Genomic DNA, 16,697 nt, shown 5'->3' with positions numbered 1-16,697 from the left:
TTACTATTCTTCTATTGACAAATCACTTGATATTTCTCTTTCTCTCATAAAAGTATGTGTGAGACATTTTAATTGCAAAGCTAACATATAATCTTAGTTAAGAAAAAAATTCAGACAATGTAGAAGAAAAGAAGTAGACTGCCACCTTCAACTCTTCTCAGAACCTCAATTTTATGCCCTATCTCAGAGATTAAATGCTGTTAAATATTTATCTTTGCAGTATGTGTGTAATACACATGTATTACATAAAGCTTTTTGTTAGGTTTCACGTGAATGCTAGCACATTACACATAGTGACCTGCAACTTTTTTGTTTAGTTTATTATGTTTATTGGTTTTATTTGTTTATTATGAACATTTTTAGGGTGCATACATGAAGAATCTACCTCATTTTTTTATTGTTTTTGAGAATCCAGAGAATAGATGTACCATAATTTAATTAACCTTTTTTCTATTAGTGAACAGTACATCAGAGAACACATCCGTGTATTCACATTTGTGCGTGCATAGCAGAATCCTAGAAGCTGATTTGCCGGGTTAAAGGACATATCATTTTTTTTTTAATGCATCATGTTAAGCTGCTTTTCATAATTTTTTTCTGTACTTAGTACCCATGAGAGTACCTGTTTCATCTTTACCTAAACCAAAAATAGTAACAACAGCAATAATAATGCATAGTCTTTTTTGTTTTGTTTTTTTGTTTTGTTTTTTTTGTTTTGTTTTGTTTTGTTTTGAGACCGAGTCTCACTCTATCACCCAGGCTGGAGTGCAGTGGCGCGATCTCTGCTCACTGCAAGCTCCGTCTCCTGGGTTCACACCATTCTCCTGCCTCAGCCTCCAAAGAAGCTGGGACTACAGGTGCCCGCCATCATGCCCAGCTAATTTTTTGCATTTTTAGTAGAGACAGAGTTTCACCATGTTAGCCAGGATGGTCTCAGTCTCCTGACCTCGTGATCCATCCACCTTGGCCTCCCAAAGTGCTGGGATTACAGGCGTGAGCCACCGCGCCCAGCTGCATAGTCTTTTAAAATGTGTAACTCTCAGATTATCGATGAGGCCAATTCATCCCCTGTGAGGTATCCTTTGCTCATTCACACTAGTGGAAATTTTTGTTTATTTGTTATGGGTTTGAGGGGCTTTTTGTTTGCTTGGTTTTTTACTTGGCACTTCGTATCTAATAACTCTTTGTTCATTTGGTGCTGCTTTTTTATATATATATGTTGAGCAATAATTGATCAATTTATTGGACTTTTAACTTTTATATAGTAAAATCTGCCTATATTTTCCATTATGGGGAATTTTCTTGGGATCTGGTGTTTATTAGCCCCTCACTCCCAACTAGAGTCCATTTTTCTTATGTGAGCTAAATGTGTGCTGGGACATTTGGCTCAAATGTGTCCCAGCACACATTTAGCTCACCTAAGACAAACAGACAAATATTTGGGAGTGAAGGGCTAATATGTAAGACCTTATTCACAGAGAATAATAGTCTGTTGAAGTCAGATTTTATGTTAAGTGTTGCACCTCTGAATACAATCTGACTGCTGGCTTATTGAAATATTTCCTCAGTCTTTGGCTTTTAATAGTTTTATTATGTTATGCCTAGTTGACTTTATTTTTACTTCTCTTAAGTGGGTTCCTGACTTTCTGAATTTGTTTCTGCATTATCTTTTGTTTGTTTTGGAAAATTCTTAACCATTATCTCCTCACCTATTGCTTTTGTCACTTTTGCTCTCTCCTCTACTTCTGGGACTCCAATTATATTGCATGGCACTTTCCCATTGTATTGTCTATGCCCTTTACTCTTTTGCTTTTAATGTTTTTTTCTCTTCCTGGATAATTTTGTTTCTCACATTCTTCAGTTTACTTTCTTTTTTCAGCTTTATCGAATGATCCTTAAATCCATAAAATTTTTAATTTCAGTTGCTATATTTCCAGGTCTGGAATTTCCATTTTATTCTTTTTTATAGTTTCATATCTTTGCAAAAATTGTTATTAAGCACAAAGGGTATAATTACAGTCAGCCATCCATATTCCATGGGTTCTGCACCCATGGATTCAACCAACTAATCAAAAAAAAAAAAACTTGGATGGTTTCATCTGTACTGAACATATAGACTTTTTTTGGTCATTATTCCCTAAACAATGCATCATAACTATTTACATAGTATATATATATAGTATTAGGTATTGTAAGTAATCTAGAGATTATTAAAGCATATGGGAGGATTGTATAGGTTGTGTGCAAATGCTGTATTATTTTATATATAAAGGATATGAGCATCCAGGAATTTTAGTATGGTCATGCAACCTATCCCTCACAGATACTGAGAGACAACTATAATTTAAAGTCTGTGTCTGAGAATTCCAGAGTCTGTAACCACTGGATCTGTTTAGACTGATTTTCTTGCATGTGGTCTTAATTCCTCATATGCATGCACATTTTTTGTGTGCCAGTCAGGTATTTGCAAAATTATTTGCAGAATATTTTGATGCATCTGATCATGATATTAAATATCTCAGAGAATATTTACAGTTCCTTCTTTCATATTCCAGGTAGCATTAGCAATTCAGAATCACCTCAGTCCTATTTCAGAGACTGAGGTAATTTGATACTAAACTGTAGTTTCCTGAGGTCCTGCCTATTTCTGATTTGCCCTCTACAGTATAGTTGTTCAGAGTCCCAACTCAAAGCAAGGAAGATTTACAAAGATCCTAAATTCCAGTTCCAGCACCCTATTCCCCCAAAGCTCTTAGCACTGTTGCTATGCTTTTCTGCCAGCTCTTCCAGCATAAGCAAACAACCTCAAGGGGAAATTAGCTGAAATTGCAGAAATTACTTTCCTGAGCCTCCAGCTTCCTCCTGATTCTCACCTGTAATTTTTCACCATCTTATTAATAATCCAGTGCCTTCAAACAGATGTTTCTTATATTTTGTCCAGACTTTTAGTTGCCTTCAGAAGAAAGGTTGGTCTGAGTTATCTCCATCTTTATTATTAGCAGAAGTTCCCTATATTATACCTTTACATTAAGAAAATACGGAAGTTGGATAGATTATCTTAAAACATATATATTGTATATATACATATGTATTCTTTTTCTTTTAATAAAGCGTTAGACCTGACCTAGTTGTGATCTCTGGAAAGCAAAACTTAAGTGTTTTTCAGATTCTCTCATACCTTTCGGGCATGATTCATTTTTTATAATGTACTCAAGATGTTAGAAAGGAAATAGGATTTTAACACCAAGATTGAGAAATACTGACCACCTGCTATATGATGCTCATTATTCCTTATTTAAAAATCCATATTTCACATACAGTATAATTGCATAGACTATACTTGTCAACAATAAAACAAAAGAATTTACTTGACTCTTAATTCCTTCTCATGATATTTTTGAAGGAAAGACTTGAAGCCATGTTACATTTTATAATTAACGTGTTTTCTCTTGAACACATATTAGAAGGTGAGTTTTGTTTTTATAATGTTTTGTTCTTGGTTCGTTACTTTACTATTTCATTCAAATGATTTTAGAGATCAACTATTTATTTATTATGTATTTTCCATTTCATGAATTATGTATGTTGTATACATGACTAATAGTGTCAAGGAGGAATAATAGGAACGGTGTTTATAAGTGAGTTCAAGTGCCTTAGGGACCTTTAAAAGTATTTACTAGATTAACTATATTCTTTTTACTTAAATACACACACATGCAGTGCTTTTAAGAATCTGGGCCAGGGACAGTGGCTTACGCCTGCAATCCCAGTATTTTGGGAGACTGAGGCAGGCCGATCGCTTGAGTCAGGAGTTCAAGACCAGTCTGAGCAACAGGGCGAAACCCTGTCTCTACAAAAAATACAAAACTTAGCAAGGCATAGTGGCCCATGCCTGTAATCCTAGCTACTTGGGAGGCTGAACTGGGAGGATCACTTGAGCTTGGGAAGTTGAGGCTGCAGTGAGCCAAGATTGCACCATTGCACTTCAGCCTAGGCAACAAAGCAAGACTCTGTCTCAAAAAAAAAAAAAATCTGATGAGATTAACTATAATGAATATAGTCTATATTGTTGGGCATTTGGGTTGTTTAATAAATTTTCACTATTATTACAAATAATGTTTTAGTAAGCAAATATGTATATTTATCTTCGTGCTCATATCTGACTATCCCTACAATAAATTCTTAGAAGTAAAATTTCTGGCTCAAGATAAATGCACATTATGCAAAATTTGAAATATATATTGCCAAGTAACTCTCCTCCTTCAAGTGATTTAACCCCCATCAAGCAGTATAAATGAAGGAGCTTTTTTTTTTTTTAGCCTCACCAGCTTTTGATGTTAAAATATTTTTAATCTCTACCTTTAGTAAATCAATTACAAACATGTATATAAGCACAAAGAATACTATGAGTACCATGTGCCCAACACCTAACTTTAAAACTTATCAGCTTATGTCTAGTCTTGAAAACCCATCTGCTTTCTTCCACCCCAGCTCTTACACTAGATTATTTTAAAGTAGATCTCGGAGAACACATGGACACAGGAAGGGGAACATCACACACTGGGGCCTGTTATGGGGTGGGGGAAGTGGGGAGGGATAGCATTAGGAGGTATATCTAATGTTAAATGACAAGTTAATGGGTGCAGCACACCAACATGGCACATGTATACATATGTAACTAACCTGCACGTTGTGCACATGTACCCTAAAACTTAAAGTATAATTAAAAAATAAATAAATAAATAAATAAATAATAAAATAAAAAAAAGATTAGGATTCTTTTAGTTGTAGCTTGCAGGCCAAAGCTGATTCACTATCTGTTTTTTATGTCCCATGTGCCAAGATTTTTTTTTTCACATTTGTATATGACTGGAAAAAATTAGAAAGAAAAATATTTTGTGACACCTGATAATTATAAAACATTCAAATTTCAGTGTTAATAAATAAAGTTTTATTTCAAAAAACAAAACAAAAAAGTAGATCTCAGACAGCACATCATTTCTTCCATTTACATCAAGTGTGTATAAAAGAAAAATGTCATCAAATATCTAATGTGTCCAAATTTCCCCCGTTGTCTCATAAATTATTTGTTTCTATGATTTGTTTGAATTAAGATACAAACAAGGTTCATGCCTGTGCAGTCTTTTTTAATCTTGGACACTCTCTCCCACTTTTGTCTTTGCTAATTTTTAGGTTGGTGCGGAAGTAATTGTGGTTTTCATCATTGAAAGTAATGGCAATGCTTGTTGATACTTTGCCAATAGTCATAAATACTATCTTTTTTCCATATTCATTACTAATATAGTTGAGTGTGTTTTTTTAATTGAAGAGTCTTTTTCTGTGAATTGCCCAGCCATCCTTTGAACATTTTTCTGATATAGTCATCTTTAGTAACAATCGTTACTTTTTTACAAGATCTTAAGTGTAGGTTTTTTTTCATTCATTCAACAGTGTTTAACTTACAGCAGTATTTCAGGCACTTGTCTGATGATAGGGATCAAAGTATGAAACAAACTCCACCACCCTCAAGGAGCTCACTTCTAGTAGAGAAAGAACAATAATATAGTAAATAAATTAAACAGAATGCTAGGAGGTACTACATGCTATAAGAAAGAAATAAAGGGAGTTCAGGAGTGTGGCCAGGGAGGAGAGAGATTGCTATTTTCAGTAGCATGGTCAGGGAGGATCTCACTGATAAAACTCGAAGGACTTCACAGGACTAGCTATATGAATATCTGGGAGAAGAAACTTTTTTAGGTAGAGGGACACAATCACAGTGCAAAATCTCTAACATAGGAATTTGCCTGACATATTCAAAGGCTGGTGAGGATATATAACTGGTACAAAGAAAAAGAGAATGAAAGTAGTGAGGAGATCAGAGAGATAAAGGGAAGGAAGGCAGATCACATAGGGCCTTGTAGGTTACTATCAGGACTTAATTAGTCTTTTACTCTGAATAAAACAAGGAGCCATGACATGGTCTGAGCAGAAATGTAACATATCTGAATTGTGCTCTTAAAAGATCTCTCTGACTGCTGTGGTGAGAATAGATTATACTATGGCAAGGGCTGAAACATGAGGAGGCTACTAGAATAACCCAGGCAAAAGATGGAGGTTATTCAGACCAGGATAATAGCATTGGAGCTGGTGAGAAGTGGTCAGATTCTAAAATGTTTTGAAGGTAGAGGCAGCAAGATTTCCAAGAAAATTAGATTTGGAATAGGAGAGAAAGAAATGCTTAAGATTGAATCTAAAATTTTGGAACTTAGCATCTAAAAGAATTGAGTCACCTTCAGAGAGATAAGGAAGACGTCAGATGGAGCAGGTATACAGGGTGGAGGTTGTAGAAAATTAGGAGTTCAGTTCTAGGCATGTTAAATTTGTCTAAGATACATCCAAGTGGAGACATCATGTAGGCAGTTAAGAATCTGAAGTTCAGGAGAGAAGTCTAAGCTAAAATATAAATTCGAGAGTTGTTAACATTTAGATGATATTTAAAGCCATAGGACAGGATGCAATCACTAAGGGATATTAACTTTTTTCTGTAATATACATAGTATAACTATACCCTTCAAGATTTACCACTTATTCTTGCTTTTGTTTGAGGTTTCCTTTTTAATGCTGAAAGTTAAAACATTTATGTAGTAAAATAGCTTTTTTCTCTCTCTTAGTGCCTTCGGGATCTTTCCTCAAAAGGCCTTTCCATTCATAAGTTTTTAAATTTTCGTTGCCACTTTCTCCTAATTTATGGTGGTGTTAAATGATAGGCAAGAATCTAAATTTATTTTTTCCAAGGAGACTAGCATTCTTATATAGATATACTGGCAATGCATCCTTAACAGCCACTGTGTTTTTTGTACAGTAAGTAGTCATATATAATTCTGTTTCCTCAATTTCTACTCTATTGTTTCACCTGTTTGTCTGTCTTAGGGCCAGTAGCTATTATTTTAATATGTGATAGTTTATAGTTTTTTTTATATAGTATGCTAGCCCTTCTTCATTATTCTTTGTCTGAAAAATATTCTTTGCTTTGTCTAGGAAATGAATATCAGAAAAATTTCCAGTTTCAAGGAAATGAAATGTTTTTAATTCATAAATTGACTTCACATATTTCCAATATCAAATCTTCGTACTCTAGAATAGTTTGTCTCCCTGTATGCATATCTTTTTGTATGTTCCTCAGCAAAGTTTCAGAGTTTTCTTCGTGTTTTATAAATTTGACTGAATAGATCCCTAGATACAATATTTTGTATTTTTGTGACATAGACTACTTTTTACTTTTCTTAAATTAATAAGCCTAAATTCTTATTTTGGAAGAAACTAATTTTGTAAATTTTATGAATTTTAATTATTTTCTAATAACTAGACTTGATTTTTGAATAGGTATTTATTTGACGTGAAATCTTTACCTCCAAACTACAAGTGTGTTGACTAAGAGTAAAATATGTACCTATTTTGGGGTCTGGAAAATAGATAGCACACTCACTGAGTGTAGTGCAAGATGGGGGTGCTGACAGCAAAATTTATTTATGGAACTGATAAAATTTCTGACATTAAATGAAAAGTCAAGATTTCCTCATTGTCCATCTGGAAACTCACATTTGGTAATACTTCTGTCTGTAGCCTTTCCTTTTTTAAAATTTTGCACCCAATGTCAGTGATTTTATCTTAAAGTACAATAAAAGATACTAGGAGAACCAGTCTCTTACATAGTACCAATATTCTGATTGAATATAGAGTTCACACATAAGCTTAAGTTTCCTCTAAAATTACTTGAATACAAGGAAATTTCATTTGAAAGATAGGAAATCTCTATACTAATTTCTCATATAACAAATATAAAGCAGGAAAATGTTAATAAACCAAATCTTCCATATTTTTTCCATTTGGCAACAAAATTTAATCATGAAACAATGGAAATCATGCTTGTATCCCTAAATACATTTTGTTTGACTTATCATCCCCATGTACATAAGACAGTATTTAGTTATTCATCTATAGCTGCAAATATTACTGTGAATTAAAAGGTTCTTTGTATTGTCCCTTCTTTTCCATCTTTGGTAAGTGTAAATACTGAGAAAATGAAACTGAGAGAGAAACATGATATCTGCTATTTCCCACAGAAAAATATCAAAAGGTTATGGGTTGATTTATTATTCAAAGTGCTGGATTAATTTAAAGGACTATAATAGTTCCCTATGTATTAGGACAATAGTTCCCTATGTATTAGGGAACTATTATACATCCCTAACCATGAGAGTGTCTCATAAGTGTATTATAAAATGTTTATTAGTTTGGTTAATTTAGTGGTACCTTATCTTGTATTAGTTTGGTTAATTTAATGGTACTTTATCTTATAAGATAAGTTTACATATCTTATAAATAGTTAAAATTCATTTACCTGTATCATTTGCAACTATGAATTCCATGAGTCATAAGGCTGTTAAAAAGAATCCAGATTTATGATGAGTACACTAATTGTATCAATCATTTGTAGCCTAGAAGTGTTTATTGAAATGTATACATTAATATTTGATTTCACTTTAGAACTTTGCCAACTAATTTTGATTTAGCACAGTTTCCCAGAATTTCTCCTCACGTACATATTAACAGGAGTGCTTGCTTGCAAAGGAAGAATCCTTGCCATCGTTTTGTACCAAACCTCAATTAGATCTAATCCCATTCATCAATGTCTCCCTGTCATGAACCCTACTTTGCAGCCTGTGACTCATGTTTGCTAAATACCGCGTTCTTCCTTTACAATAACATACAGCTCTATAAATCTCTTAACGTTTACAGTCTTAAACTTTTGATAAATTAGTTCCTCTGGGTAAAATCATTCAGAACACATGATATGGCACATCAAAAGATGACCCCAAAAGCCCTGCCCATTTTTAAGAGAGGGATTTTAAACCCATTAGTGATAAATTATCTAGTCTCTTTATTTTATGTAAAGGAACCATCTGTGAAATATTTCCAAAAGCTGAAAAATAAATATAAAGCCCCCTCTACTTAAGAAACCACATGAATTGCCATTTAGCAATTATGTTTTAGAGATTTATTTAAAACAAAGAGAGAAAAAGATGTTTCTTAATTTATTTTAAAATATTTTTAGAAAATTTGGCATGAGAAATGAATAATATAGTGACATCTAAACTAGTTTTAATTTCTCTTGTCTCTTTCCACTGCAGTCTACACTTCACACTGCCAACAAAGTGATCTTCCTAATAAAGTGTAGACCTCTCAGAAGAGTCTTCAAAGGCTTTCCAAGTCCAGTGTCAAGCTATAGGCATACTTTTGTCCAGCACCTGGTATCCCAACCTTCTGTTATCATGATTTTTGTTTCTGGCCTCTGCAATTTCCAAGCTTTTCCATCAATTTCAAATGCTTGTTTTCTCTACATCCGTCCCACTTCTTGGCCTAAATCTTTCTCCACAATGAGAGTCCAATTCAGATACTTCCTTCTTTATTAAATCTTCCTTTTAATGGATCATCTTTCCTTTGCCTGCATATATTCATCTGTATTCCCATGGCTTTTAAGTTTTTTACTCCTTTCACTAGTGTTTTAACCTTGTTACTGTCTTAGCAATAAATATTTGTTTATTTTAATTTGGAAAAAAGTGAAGCCAAAAGAAACAAGATATACTTTATTAACTTATATTAGTATTTAGTTTTAATAGCCTACTGGACTTTTTTTCTAAGCATACATTTGTGGTTTGCTTTTTTAAAACAAGAACAATGGAATCTATTATATATATATAGTTGATAACCAGCCTCTTTTTCACTGAACTACTTGCTGTAGACACATTTTGCTATCAACGAATATGAATTTAAGTCATTTTTAATAGCTGCATATTATATTTGCCTAATCTCCTGCTAATTAACATTTACTTTGTTTTCACTTTATTATTACAAGCAACACCCCACTAAATGTCTGTGCATGTGTATTTATTTTGCAACTTGCCTAATTATTTCCTTAGGCTAAGCCGTTAGAAGAAGAATAGCTTAATCAAACAGTATGTATACTTTAAAGGCATTAGATATGCATTGTCAGATTCCCCACCCCCAGAACTATTATAACTGCAGTCTACCATTGTAAGTGGGTAATGAAGGTGAAGGTGAACATTTTTTCATGTGCTTTTTGTCTAGTTATAGTTTGTTCTGAATTAACTGCCTCTTCCTTTGCCTTATTTTGCTCTTATCTATTTTATTTTGTAAGAATTATTTCTCTCAGAGGACAGACCAGCCAACCTATATACACATATATACATAGACATATATACATACACATACACGAGCTCTAAATCCTTTGCCAAATGTGTTACATGTATTTTTGTCTCTCTTATTCATGGTTGGTTTTGATTTTTATGTAACCCAATTTTAAGTTATGAAGATATTCATATTTTATTTGCCTACTTTCTCTTTTCAGTAATAATGGGAAATAGCATTTCATTTTGGGAGCAATGAAGTAGTATGTTGCCTCCTATTCATATTTTTGAGTCTGTGAAGAAAGTTTTATTTTTTTAAGTCTCCATTATGTTTATTATATATGTTATTACTCTGTATTACTTGCATTACTTTTTACCTGACTTCTACCTGGAAAATAAGAAACATGACTCCAACTCTGGCAACAACAAATATAATTGCTATCATGACTTTGAGAATGTCATTTTCTTGCTGTGAGCAACAAATTATAAAATAATGAAGTTTAAATAAACACTAAAACCATCTAGTACTAAATTCTGGTTGTGTGTATAAGATGATCCCCATTGTAACTTTCCTGGTGGCCAGTAGTTAGGACCACTCTTTTAAAATAGAGATTCAGTGAAAAATAGATATATAGATTGCTAAACTATATAATTTCCATGACATAGAAATGTCATAGTTAAAGTAAGTAAGGCCTTATCTTACTTGAGCCTTTCAGTTTTTGCTATTAGGAAACATTTGTGTGTAAGTTTATTCCTTTTTTCTTGTAGTGATGGACTAAAACCAAGCATTTGGTTTAAAATTATTTGGATTTGACTTGTCATTGACAACTGTTTTAAGGACATTTCCAACATTTCTTAAAACTATAGGAAGATATAAAATTACTGGGGATTTTTCTGTTTTTTATTGGAATATATGCTGGATGATTATATATAACAAACTTACAATATTTACAATATTTCTTTCTCTTTTTTTTTTTTTTTTTTTTTTCTGAGGCGAAGTGTTGCTCTTGTTGCCCAGGCTGGACTGCCATGGCATGACCTCGGCTCACTGCAACCTCTGCATCCCAGGTTCAAGCGATTCTCCTCCCTCAGCCTCCCAAGTAGCTGGGATTACAGGCGCCCACCACCAGGCCCAGCTAATTTTTTTTGTATTTTTAGTAGAGAAGGGGTTTCACCACATTTACCAGGCTGGTCTTAAACTCCTGACCTCCGGTGATCCACCTATCTCAGCCTCCCAAAGTGCTGGGATTACAGGCATGAGCCACCACACCCAGACAGTATTTACAATATTTCTTTTTTTTTTCTTTCATTTAATTTCAATATTTTTTTCTTTTTTGTTTTTCTTTTATTATTATACTTTAAGTTTTAGGGTACATGTGCACATTGTGCAGGTTAGTTACATATGTATACATGTGCCATGCTGGTGTGCTGCACCCACTAACTCGTCATCTAGCATTACGTATATCTCCCAATGCTATCCCTCCCCCCTCGCCCCACCCCACAACAGTCCCCAGAGTGTAATGTTCCCCTTCCTGTGTCCATGTGATCTCATTGTTCAATTCCCACCTATGAGTGAGAATATGCGGTGTTTGGTTTTTTGTTCTTGCGATAGTTTACTGAGAATGATGATTTCCAGTTTCATCCATGTCCCTGCAAAGGACATGAACTCATCATTTTTTATGGCTGCATAGTATTCCATGGTATATATGTGCCACATTTTCTTAATCCAGTCTATCATTGTTGGACATTTGGGTTGGTTCCAAGTCTTTGCTATTGTGAATAGTGCTGCAATAAACATACGTGTGCATGCGTCTTTATAGCAGCATGATTTATAGTCCTTTGGGTATATACCCAGTAATGGGATGGCTGGGTCAAATGGTACTTCTAGTTCTAGATCCCTGAGGAATCGCCACACTGTCTTCCACAATGGTTGAACTAGTTTACAGTCCCACCAACAGTGTAAATGTGTTCCTATTTCTCCATATCCTCTCCAGCACCTGTTGTTTCCTGACTTTTTAATGATTGCCATTCTAACTGGTGTGAGATGGTATCTCATTTTGGTTTTGATTTGCATTTCTCTGATGGCCAGTGATGATGAGCATTTTTTCATGTGTTTTTTGGCTGCATAAATGTCTTCTTTTGAGAAGTGTCTGTTCATGTCCTTTGCCCACTTTTTGATGGGGTTGTTTTTTTCTTGTAAATTTGTTTGAGTTCATTGTAGATTCTGGATATTAGCCCTTTGTCAGATGAGTAGGTTGCAACCTACAATATTTCTAAACAGTATGCTATACTGCTGTTTCTTGATTCATTAGTGTTTAGATGTTATAACTTCTAATCATGAGAGATGAAGAATTAGCTCACTTACAATACCGCCACCTTATTTCTTCTCTGGTTTTGCTAATGTATTTTAGCAGGATCAGGTAAGAAGTGACATGTGTATGTTATATATATAAGGTATGTAATTTCACATTACATTTATACATATGTTAATATGTGTAACATTTAGAGCCTACTTAAGGAAATATTTTATAATTAAATAAATAAAATATTATTTAAAACATCTATTAGAAGTAAGAATATACTGACATTTCTTAAAACTAATTTTAGGGAAACAGACATGAAGCATCTCTTTTTTTTTCCTTTTTTTCTGCTTTTTACTGGAAACGTTTCACAGTCCTCAGCCAAATCTGTGAGATAGACTTCCTGGAGAATTGAAATATTTGAAAGATGCAAATACTGAAGTAGATTGATTGTGCTTATAGGTAGACTTAAGTAGCTTAAAGAGCAATACCACCAATAAATACATTTGTAGATGTTTCTCTTGAGGTATAGGCAGTCAATTTATCAAACTTTTTTCAAGTCTTTTTTATGTACTTCATCAGATTATCCTATGTTTTATTGTCAAAATCAAAATGCCCAATTTATTGCTTTTATTACACTACCATTCATCAATTATATATCTTAAAATCCTACACATTTGAGAGATAGTGAATGGCAGATGAATATCCAAACTTTGTTTACTTTTTTAACCACTTAACCACTCACCAAATATTTATTTATAATTTTTATAACCACGTAGCAAATGTAGTTTGTCATGCAAATTATGTTTTCATTATGATTTCACTATGTTTTTATTTTTAGCTGTGGTTTTATTAATAGCAAATTTAATACTCTATAATACTAATGTTAATATACTTCTGTTGTAATCCATGTTACATTGTTTTAGAATCTGGGTTATTAATGATGAAAATATTTGTATTTCTTCTCCATCTAATCCATGATTTCAGTGCATGCATTTACAGTTAATTTTAAAAGTGGTTTTAATACTTAAAAGTCTTTTGAGAGGCTTCTAAAACTTGGCAGTCTCAACAAAATGTTTTTGTCTAACTTCCTTTTTAAGTCTGTCTTTGGTCTTACAGTAAACAAACTTTGAAGCGGGAATCTCTAGCCATAATGCAGGAACAGATGAATAGAACACTCACCACTTTATCCTGAAACGCACACTTTCAGTTTTTTATAGGATGCCTTAAAGCATCATATAAATATTTTAAAAATGTTTCCTAAACTATTAATGAGTAAGTATTACAAAACTAGGGTTGGACTTATTAAACAAAGCTCTGATTTATAGTTATCTCCAGAAAACTAGTCAATCTGGGGAAACCTACAAATGTCCATCTTTTTTATTTTTATGTTTCATTTACAAAGAACTTTTTGATTTTCCATTTAGGGGGTATATGGGCCTGGCTACCAGTATTATAGAGAAGTGGGAGAAAAATCAGCATATATTTATTATTAAGAAAGTATTTAATGCACCTAGTGTCAGCTGTGCATGTTGGCCCCAGTCTACAGCCTATCCAGAGAGTAAAACTTCATGTCTTTTAATAGGGTAACAAAGGAGCAGTTACCTAGCAATGTAGGTGATGGTAATGGGTTAAGGGAGATCTGGGAATCCAGCTTCCTTATACAGACTTCCAAGAATTCTCCTGTTTTAACTCCACCCTGTGCTTTCAGAGACAACCTCATGCCTTCAGTTCCTGAGATCTTCAGAGGTTTGAAAGAGCTGATTTTTTATTGGCTTCCTACCCACCACCCCAAACATTATTCCCCCTTTTTTTTTTTGGTCATTTATTATTTTACAGAGCAGGATTATATTTATTATATAAAATAATCAAATGTATAAAAAGGAAAATAAAATAATTCATTATTTTCCCAGTGAGCTATAAACCTGTGTTAACATTTTGATGAATTGGATTATATTTCCTTCTCTGTTTTCTATTACTTTCCCCCCCCATTTTTGCTCAGGAGGTTTGTGTGCTTTGATTTGGTTTTTGTTTTTGTTTTTGTTCTGTCAAAATTGGGATCATACTGTATACTACCTCATTAATGAACATTTTTTTCATATCATCAAATAGTCTATAAAATATAGTTTTAAATATCAGTGTAATTGTGGATGTTCATGTTCATTTAGTTATTTAGTCATTGCCTAAGTGATTTAATTAACTTCTGTGGTAGGGGCTCAGCATTGTGTGGTGGTGAAGAACTTGGCATCTGGTTTAGCAAAAAGTCTGAGTTTGTATGCCAGTTCTGTCATTTCTTTACATTTTCTTTTTATAGGTCCAGTGAGTTTTCTGTTTGCTTATTATAATTATGCTTTTTCCTGTAAAATTAAGGGGAAAAAATATATTCCTGTCCACTGATCCAACAGCCCAGGGAATGTAGGGAAGGAACCAGAGCCACAGGTAGTCTCAGCTAGAAATCTGCCCCTTTGCTCAAGAGTATCTCATCCATGTGTGATATAGCCACCAGTGATGGGAACAAGCCTGATAACATTGGGTACTTTTTAGTAATTTTTTTCTGCACAGAAACAACTAAGCCAGGACTGAATTTTAGAACCTCTTGGCGCTACTTTTAGTGTTCAGATGTTGCCATTTTACTATATTGCATAGCTGTGTCTCACTCATTCTCCCCAACTCCCACCTTACCCCATCATCCCTGGTTCTAATTTGAGGCCCTTTACTGATATCTGCCAGTGTCTTTTACTTAACTCCTTGGGATAGCACTGAAGGGTAAAGGATACGGACTACTATAAGTCATTCTCCTCCATGCCTTCCCTTAAGAGTCTGAGCTATACAATATTCTTCAGAAAGTCCTCTAATGTTCTGGCACTCAGATGATAATGTTTTCCCATTACCAACATTAGGTCAAGTTTACCCTTTTTTTAATGATGTGATCATTTTAAAGGGAATCTGAGTGGGAGCTAGATGCCTCTATTCAGGTTATCACTTTGGTTAAAATTGTCTTTTGCGGTTAACCTTCAAATGCCTCCTTGTACTATGGGTATTTCTCAAGTGTGCCAACCAAGTACTGTTTCTAGTGAGAAATTCTTCAAGCAGCCAGTGTCTTTCTAAATTCCTTCCCTATCAAAAAGAAAAGATTCTAATATGTATAGTCTTTTATCAAAACTCATTCATTACAAGTTTGCATTTTGCGTTTTCAAGCTTCCTTAAACATGGATCAAAATGCATTGGCTCCTTTTTAAAGAACTGAATGCTATACCCACAAAATATTATAAGAGGAGCAGTTAGACCTTGTATCTGAAAACATAGTATGTCTATGCCTGGAACTGTCTATAAACCTGTTTTAATTGTTTGGGAGTGTCTAGAGATGAATATGCAGAGAAAGTAGGGTGCCTAACCTAAAAGGAGATGCTGTTTTTAACATCATTCTACCAACTTAAATCTTACCCATTAATTGCCTTTGGTACAACTTCCTAGGAGGTGAACTTCATTTTCAATACTGTCTCTATCTGCTACTTTTGTTCTAGGACTGTTTCCTACTTATCCTTACTCCTTTTCTTTCCTTTCCCCTACCTCAGCATAATAATAACACTCATCGTCTCTGAATAAGAAATCACAGCCTCAAACCCCAAAGAGTTTCTACTGCCTCAAGTCTCTATGAGTGTCCAAACTAGAAAGGGAAAAATGCAGATTCCAGGACTCCTACAGTTACATAGATCAGAACTCCTGAACAGAGGACAGGACCCCAAGCTTGACAAGTGGGAGTAGAGGGAAGGGGATGTCAAAAAAAAAGAATGCCAAAGTTGAGGGAATGACATGCATAAATGGTTCATGGTTTTATGGAGCATTGTCAGTTTCTCTTAATTTACTTATGTAGAATTAATATATACTACTTTCTGTGAACTCTTTATTATAAGGCAGCTAATTACATATATAGATATTATAATACCCTTCTCACATCTCTCCACCACTGCTCCTACCACTCTTACCCAAGCTGTCATTTCTTGCTTAAGCTATAGCAATAGCCTTGTTACTGATTTTTCTGTTTTCTCTCTTGCCCATTCTTGACACAGCAAGCAAATCAATCTTTTTCCTAAACATCAATCAGATCACATTATATCCATATTTGAAACCCTCCACAGATCTCCCTTTACACTTGGAATAAATAAAAACCCTTGTCTTGTCCGTAAAT

The 16,697-nt window shown here is 34.0% G+C and overlaps 1 protein-coding gene across 1 annotated transcript in view; it reads left to right on the top strand.

Moving 5' to 3' along the window:
- Positions 1 to 16,697, top strand: part of KIF18A (kinesin family member 18A) — an 87,591-nt gene that overhangs the window by 49,985 nt on the left and 20,909 nt on the right. The window lies entirely within an intron of this gene.

Source organism: Gorilla gorilla, chromosome 9, assembly GCF_029281585.2.
Source record: "Gorilla gorilla gorilla isolate KB3781 chromosome 9, NHGRI_mGorGor1-v2.1_pri, whole genome shotgun sequence".
Taxonomy (NCBI): domain Eukaryota; kingdom Metazoa; phylum Chordata; class Mammalia; order Primates; family Hominidae; genus Gorilla; species Gorilla gorilla.
The sequence above is the reverse complement of the archived record's forward strand: the minus strand, read 5'-3'. Positions and strand labels throughout refer to the sequence as shown.